Raw genomic sequence first — 8386 nt, 5'->3', positions numbered from 1 at the left:
TTGTTATGTTTTGAGTACACAGTTAATTTTTTTAACCTCTCATAGAAGTGCCAAGTCAAGATCATCTGGCAATCAAAGGGCTGGTTGTTTCCATTCCTGGTTTGGTGCAGCGCTTTTATTTTTTTTTACACTCACAGAAAAATATCAATGGAACAAAAATAATTTTCAGGCTGAGGTAGTGTAGAGACACACAAGCCCCAGGAAGCGTGGCCAGGCACTCCGCATGCTTGACAGATCCCATGGGGACAACGCCCTCGCCCTGCCCAGGCGTACCTCTCCCAGGGCTGGGGCAACCACATGTTACACTTGCTGAGGATAGCAGGTGGCAAATCCAACATCTCCCAGAGTAAAGCCAACTGCAGAGGCTTCTATGGCTCAGTTTTAGTGTTACCTTCTTTTTCCATGATTACCATTACCATCAGTGGTTTAGTTGTTATGTTCAGCACTGCTCTCTAACAGCAAGAGATTCATTGCCCACTCAGATACCTGAACAAGGAGCCATGACCTTCAGTACGAGAATAACACCAGCAGTGAAAAGCAGCTCCTCCCCGTTGCCCTCCTTCCCACTCTCTTCCCTCCACCCATTCTCCGTTACAGTAAGATTTCTCACTGCCAGGTAATCTGCACAACTCCCACTGCTTTAAAGTGCTGAGGGTGGTAGAGCAGAAGGAGGGTATGTTATCTTGTAGCTCATGACTATAGTCCAGCGGTGATAATCGTTTCAAACTACCTGGGAAAAAATAAGCAGTATAATAATGTTAGTCAGGTAGCTTTTTCTACCTTATCAACACCTGCAGACACAAACCTGCGCTGACAAATGCTACACCAGAGGGTAGGCTAAGTGGAATTAGAAAATATTACCTTCAGGAGCTATTGGTCTCCCAAATGTGATATGCAACAGTAATGTAGATAGCATGGAAAAACAGACAATAAGTACAGCTTTGAATTCAAACATGACCTTCAAAGAGCTTTTTCTTAGAAACACAGAGTAAAAGCCCTAAACCTTTCAAAGAGCATGACCAAACAATAAGCCCCCAACTTCGTGTACACCTCTGAGAATTCATTCTCAATAATGGACTCTCAGAAGTCTTTTATCACTGTTTTAAAGACTTTATTTATCAAATTTGAAAGATATCTTCTCTTTGCCCCGTTTTTATCACAGTCTCAAGGTATCTTATCAATATTCACTCAGCAAGCACAAGCATATTTCTAAGTGACAGTACAGAACAGTATGTGATAAACTGGAACATTTTTGCAGCTCAGACCAATGTGCAAGATAAAAGAATATAGGCTCCTGTAAAAGCAGCAGGGCTTTGGCTGAAATGTCAAAAGCAACTATTTTGTGGGGAGTGATTCATTAATCTGACACTTCAGAAACTAGAGGAGCTGTTCTAGTGCTCCAAGTTAGGTTTGAAAAACTTAGACTCCCTTGAACTGTAGGTTTAAAACTGGCAGAACCTAGTAAACCTACTTTTACTCTTCCAAGTGAGACAAATTGTGGTCTATGAAGCTTAGGACAGAATATTTCAGAGGCAAGATCTTCCATAAAGTGGAGTTGTGTTTGTAATTCACCAACAGTAGAGAGCCAAGACTCTATTAGAAAAAGGGATGTTTCCAGACATTTTTGGTCAAAGGTGAATACTTATTATTCTCTTTCAGCACGGAATTTCAAGAGTGGGTGAAGAAAATCCCTGTATGAATATAATTTGACAATTCCCTAGTATGAAATGTGCTTATGAGACAAAAAAATTGTGATCGTTCAATACATCCTTTATTAAGCAGATAACTCAAGTAACTAAATGAAGCTTTCACAAAGAAATAAACTTCCAATAAATTTTGCAACTATAACTTAGCATAGAAATTGGATGGTTGATTCAGAAATTATTACATTTGTGGGGAATCTTCATTGACATGGGCAGGTACTGTGTGAATGCATATAAGCCATATAAACATTTGTAGTCTACATATGAGACAGATGAAAAGCTTGGAAGACAACCACAGAAAACAACCTGTGAATAGGCAATCAAAACATCATGTTGAAAGAATGAGTTAAGCTCTGCAAGGCCTGGTTAGCGACCAAATCTTAAAATCAACCTGATAATTAATCCTGCAGCCAATAAGGAATAGGGGGATAATGCTCTGCTCCCTCTAATTTACTTAAAAATAACATTCTACAATGGCTAGAAGAACAGCCAATGGAAGAAATACAATACAAATATTAAATTCTGCAAAGTGGATAAAGTTTTATCTGAACTAAAACAGGAGACAGTACTTTGATTTAAGCATTCCCTTTATTCATCTGTTAGATAGCCAAGGCAACCTATTACAAAATTGATTTAAGGCAAATCATGATTCAGTAAAATGATTATTTTAGGACATATTTTCTGTTTATTACTCTTGATAAATTATGTGCTTTAAATGATAGAAATCGAATATTTATTGACCAAAAAAACCCCATGAATTATCCAAAAGGATATTATAGAACCAAAACTTGACACTGAAATGCATCCAGTCCATTACAACCAGTTTTTAGACAGTGTGTTTATATCTTCTGTCTATTATTATTGTAGTGGAAACAGCAGTGGTGTAACTTTTCTTGGCCTCATAAAAGTTAAGGACTATTCCTAGGTCCAATTACATAGTGCTGAATAGCTCAAAGTCTCCTGCTGTGATGATATACAACATTTTTCCCTGGTAGTGAGTCTTTTCTAAATAATACAAGACATACTGTGTCAGTGGATTACAGAACTTGTGGGGCTTTCTTATTCTGAGCAAAAACTGCAGCAATCACCTATGAGTAGAAAAGCTCATTTACTGCAAGCCTGTTAAATGCATGGGTTAACTCCTGTGCTTGGGAAAATTGGGGGTAGGGAGGAGGTGGCTTTCTCACTGTTGGCAGGGCTGACCAATCTCTAAAAATCAATTCATGTCATCAGCTTTAGAAAGGTAATCAAGTGTTACATCTACATTCCCCTAGCAAGTTCTAATCTACTGAAGGTTTAACTACAGTTGATTTAATGAGGCTACTCTGAGAACTGGAAGGAACTTGGGGGATTTTACTTGCGAAACTGTAGATGCAGGAGCAGGCACTTGGGATTTGATAACTGAGGATGAGAAGACCTTGTTAATCATGTCTTCCTTGAAGTCAATAATTAAAATCTCAATTTTTCCTAAAGGAATTCTTCCTTCACTGTGCCTGCAAACACAGTCCCTGACAATTGTCATATGACTTTCAGGTTAAATGTTTTAGTCTCTAGGACAACAATTTAATAGGCCTTTTATTCTTCCGAAGTCTGCCAAATTAATTATTAGAGCTACATGAAAAGGGGCATTTACTGCAGAATAAATCTGCTATAAACAGCCAGGACCTGTTATGGCTTTCAAAATAGATTTAACTCTCTCACAGTGAAAAAGTGGTTTTGTCCTCACAAACCACCATTTTACAAAGGGGTGGGGGAACACATCAACACAGTCCAGGAAATCTTAATTTGGGGAATACACTGGGGTTTGGTGGCTCTGTGTAAATTCTTTCAAAATACTGCCTCTATCATTGAGCAATACCAAAACACACAAGAAAAAGTGGTATCATGTATAACTTTGGTTTAGTGAGAATGGAGCTGAGCCATTCATAGTTCCTGTAGAAATGTTTCCTACATTAATTTCATCACTCTTAACTTGCTAAATATGTAACCAACTTTGGGGTGGGAGAAAGGAATAAACCATCCAACCACTGCACACAGACACGTGACAATTTTTCACACTGCTCACCAAACTTAGCAAATAGTTTAAAGACATTTATTTTTCTTGTTCTTATCTTATGTCAGTTGCAGGAAGAAACAATAGGGAAATGTTGAATTATCAGTTTACCCAGTGTCTTCTTGAAGCTATGCTGGGTTCTCACTGTAATATAGGAACCTACAGCTCACTCCTCAGCTGATATAAAGGAACCAATATAATTACAACATGAAGAATAAAACAAATAAAATAAACCAAATAACAGATCGGTTCCCAACGGATAGCAATAAGCAAATGTCTTTCCTCTGCACTATTTCACATTCTTTCATAATATCAGTCTACGATATTCAAGGTTACTTTTAAAAAGCTGCTGGTGATAAAGGCAACCTCAAACCAAGTTCCTTTTGTCATAAAGTTTGCTCTAAGCTATATAGAGTTTCCTTTTGATTATTTGAGCAGGAAATAAAAACGCAATAAATAAAAAGGAAGAACAGCAAAAGCAAATACACCCATTTTATTTTCTGTTTCTCTTCTCACTTGCCACTTCTTTTTCCTCATGGAGGTCACCAAGGTTTTTAACATATTTGAATCTCATACTCGCGGTCCTCCAAGGGCATTAACCATTGAGGGTTCATCTACTTCTGTTCTCATGTTTAATATGATAACGTACATGTAGATTTCTGGTCCTGTGAAACACACATTTGATTTCAGCCAACTTTGCTTTCAGACACACTTCTGAAAACTAATTAAAGTGCACACCCATCACCCCCCAATTAAATGTACTGATCCAACTAAGTGTACTTCCCACTTGAGGAAACTCTGGAACACATTGCATTAGATCCTTAGTACACCTTCCAGTTCCCAAACTCTTTGTTTTGTGGTTTTGTTTTTTGTTATATTTGGTTTTTGTACCTCCATCAGGGAAATTTCTTATAGCATAAGGATTAATGTCGCCTAATAATATGAATAGTTAATTTCCCAACAGGATATTTAATGTATTCACATCAGCACATCATAGTGGGAAATGTGTGGCCAATAACCACATGGGGTTAACATACACTAGCTTTGATGATCTCAAAGCCAGATATTCAGCTGGTGTTCATCGGAATGCATCTCCATTTCATTCTGTGAAGCAATGCCAATCTATACCAGTTGAGAATCTGGCCTTTCATCTTTTTTCTCTCACAAAGCTAGAGCAGAAATAGCTGGAATCAGTTCTTGGTAAACTTTTAATCTCATTGATATTAAATTTGATCCCTCATAACCAGATCCTTCATGAATTCCAGAGACTTGATCTTTGTTAAATAGTTTTTCATGAGTAAATACTAATGACTTTGTGATACCAGAAAGGTAATGAAAAAAATATGTTCTTGCAAGGAAAAAGATGTTTTAGAAACACCAAATAAATGAATTCCGCCTTTTACAAGGATTCCTAACTTTTGAGTTTTAACAATTGAGAAACATGCATGGCTTCTGTCTGGTCTGGAGGGAGAAAATTACCTCCTACTATACCTGGGAGCCAGATCCAGCCATATCAGAAGTGATAGCCAGAAAGTGCTTTTTAAATTAAAGGCATACTTTGCAAAGAATAACAATTTAGACACTATAGTCACTCATAGCAGACCTCAGCTTATTTCTGAAATATTCAGAGGGTTTTTTTTCACCTGGCATAAGGAATTTAATGTGTGTGAAGCAGAGTAAAGATTAGTCTTGACTATGAGGTCGTATTTAATGCTATGCAAGCTCAAGAATGTTATTGAAGGCAGCTTTTGCAGGCTTCAGTGCATCAGAATCCAAATGCTTGCAGTCAGGAGAAATGGAAACTGTGGAAAAGACTAAGCAAATGTGTTATTGTGTCTATTTTTATGAAAGACTTAGCAGTTTTGAAGAGGATCACCTGGTTGTTGCTACAACTCTGAAAAAGAAACCCACTGGAAACAATGAAAGAAACAAATAGCTGGCAGTAACTGCTGGTCCACATAAGGATACCACATAAAGTATAGGTGATAAGGCAAAAGCCATAGAAGTCAGCAAGAGAGCGAGAAACCAAGTAACTGTGCCAAAAAGCTCAGGAATGACAAACTGAAAATAACCCCTCAGAGCAGGACCTCAGGTCACCTTGAAAGGTTGTTGAAAGAAAGGTGATTATGATCTTGGTCTGATTTTCCACAAGGAAAGCTTATGAATTCTGTTTTAACCTGAACTCGTGGGAATGACCTGAATTCAGTCAAGCTATGAGTTAGTGACTATTAGTTTGCTATTGGCTTGTGAGATTGAAAGTAAAACATTTGCTTTTAGTATGTTGCTGTTGTAGACAGACTACAAAAATAATGAAGGAAAGTGGAGAGATCATATAATGTTTGTAGCCACATTATGGAGGAACTGGGTAATGTGCACCAAATTGCAGTCCTCAGCCCAGAAAATTTCTTCAGCTCTGAAGTGCTCGCTCTGACAGTTTACAAAGACTTACTCATGAACAAGAGTGCGTCACTTACTTCTGTTGATAACTGAACTACAGAACTGCCCTTTGACCGTGTTTAGTCATCATTACTAAAGGTACAGACATGGCAGGTGTCATGCATTTCAAGCAAGTACATTCAAGCAACAAGAAAGTGAACCAGTGCTGAATATTGCTACTGACTTAAGGTATGGAACAAAAAACCCCAATAATTCAAAGGGTAAAAGTAGTTAGAGATGCTAGGTAGGTGGGTGGATGGTTATACTACACCAATAATCCCACCCTGCTAAAGTAGAATGTTGTGATCATCTAACAGAAGAGGTAGATAGAAACTCAATTTCGTCTTCAGCAGGGCACAGGCCTTGGAGGCCTTACATTTAGCTCCTTCATTGTATAAACATATCAAGTATTTACCTTTTAAAAGATAATATATCTTCCTCGTCTGTAGTTCTAACTCTTGGAGTGAGTGTTATCCTTCTTGATGCTTCCACTTGGAGAGAGAATCAGAGAATGAAGTACCAAATATTATCCTACTAAAGACAGTCAGCTGGAAGGATAGGGGCATAAAAACAGTTATTATTTATGTGTGATCAGTTCCTTCAGGTGTTATTAATCTTTTGCTTATCTGTTTAATTTTTTAACACAGGCAGTTTTTCTGTTTATTTGCATAACTAACTATGCTAGTATTGTAATCTCAGTCATCCAGAGATTACAGTATCCACACAGAAGCACTGTTTTGGGCTGGGTTACTTTAAAAAAGGTTATTTCCTCGAAAAAAACTGTATATTTGTTTTTATGAAATGTTCAAATTACTGATGAAACTCGTTTAAAATAAAGTTACAAAGATACAGGAAAAGTTGCAAGATTAAATGGGTCTTTTGTTAAGCACTGAAAGCAGAGTAAAGAGCGTAAAGATGGGAGACGCTTATCCAGATCAGGTTTAACGGATGTCAGTAAAGCTTGGGCTGCTACAAATGATTAAGTTAAAATCGTGCCAACATATTAATAGTTCTGCATGTTAGCAGTGTTAACTACTAGCAAGATTGAGGAGGGATTATTACCTGACATTATCATGTCCTTACTGAACTCCAGAATATGACAGTTTGAATTAAAACAAAGTTATCTCTGTCAGGAGAGGATGAAATAGAAGTGACAAATACTTAATCAAGCCAGAACTTGGGATGCTGAATTGGGCTGAGGGTGATTACAGTCACTGGTGATGGAATGTTATCCACCTGTGTGTTATATTGGTGAAAAATAATGTTTTTAGTTTGAAATTTGTGAAATGATTAATCCAAGAATCTTACATTATAATGACAGAGGAGATATTTACTGTATTTGTATTAGAAAAAGGCTGAATATTTCAGCTTGGACAGTGAAAAGCACCACAAGAAGACATAAGAAGTTTAACTAAGCCATGGGCAGAGGGGACATTAAAAAGCAGACCCTGGAGTTCAGGTTCAAGCTGATCAGGACCAACACACAGATTGCAAAATTCTTGCAAGTTCTTTCAAACTGCCTTGGCAAAAATCTTATCAGATGAACTGATTATTGTAAGCTTTCTACATCTCTTAGTTAGTAGCAATCACATGAAATCAAGGCATTCTCTGGGGTTTCCCACATTTGATCAAAAAAATCTCAGGATAGTGGCTACTTTGTTATATCTGAGCTAAAAAGTAGGCACCTCCTGTTTCTGGATCCCGGTCTGAACATGTATCAAATCAGTGCTTTTTGCTGAAGTGATGCATAGTTGAAATAAACAAATGAGTACCTGTGAGGATGTCTTCACACACACCCCCTTAGTTATTTACTGTTAATCTGCAGAATACAAAGTATCTGAGGCATCATTCCCCTGTATTAAAAATCTATCTCTATATGGTTAGGTGATAAAGAACAAACATGTTCTTCTAGCTCTTATGAGCTAATGGCCACTGACACTGGCCCAAACAGCATTTGTTTAATGTCTTCTTTCCCCCCTTCAAATATGCCCCATCAGTATTTTCTTACCTTCTGACTTTTGTCTCTAATCCTGCAACTCCTGTGGCTCACAGGAAACCAAGTGGTATATTCTGTAACAAAACTTCAGTCTTCAGCATAGAGCTGTAGGAAGTGGATGACCTCTTCTATGTAGCTGGCATGCTGCTGACCAGATGACTCACAGGGGAAACACAATGTTGACACAGACATACAATG

At 37.7% G+C, this 8386-nt stretch overlaps 1 long non-coding RNA gene across 1 annotated transcript; it reads right to left on the bottom strand.

Annotated features, from left to right (window-relative positions):
- Positions 1-1751: 1751 nt before the first annotated feature.
- LOC142053869 (uncharacterized) lies at positions 1752-8386 on the bottom strand. Its single transcript, XR_012659351.1, has 3 exons — positions 8201-8386; positions 6608-6740; positions 1752-4421 (listed from the first exon to the last, which is right to left on the bottom strand). It is a non-coding gene; the product is annotated as an uncharacterized LOC142053869 (long non-coding RNA).

This window comes from Phalacrocorax aristotelis, chromosome 2 (assembly GCF_949628215.1).
Source record: "Phalacrocorax aristotelis chromosome 2, bGulAri2.1, whole genome shotgun sequence".
In the NCBI taxonomy this organism is placed as follows: domain Eukaryota; kingdom Metazoa; phylum Chordata; class Aves; order Suliformes; family Phalacrocoracidae; genus Phalacrocorax; species Phalacrocorax aristotelis.
This window is presented reverse-complemented; position numbering and strand designations above follow the sequence as displayed.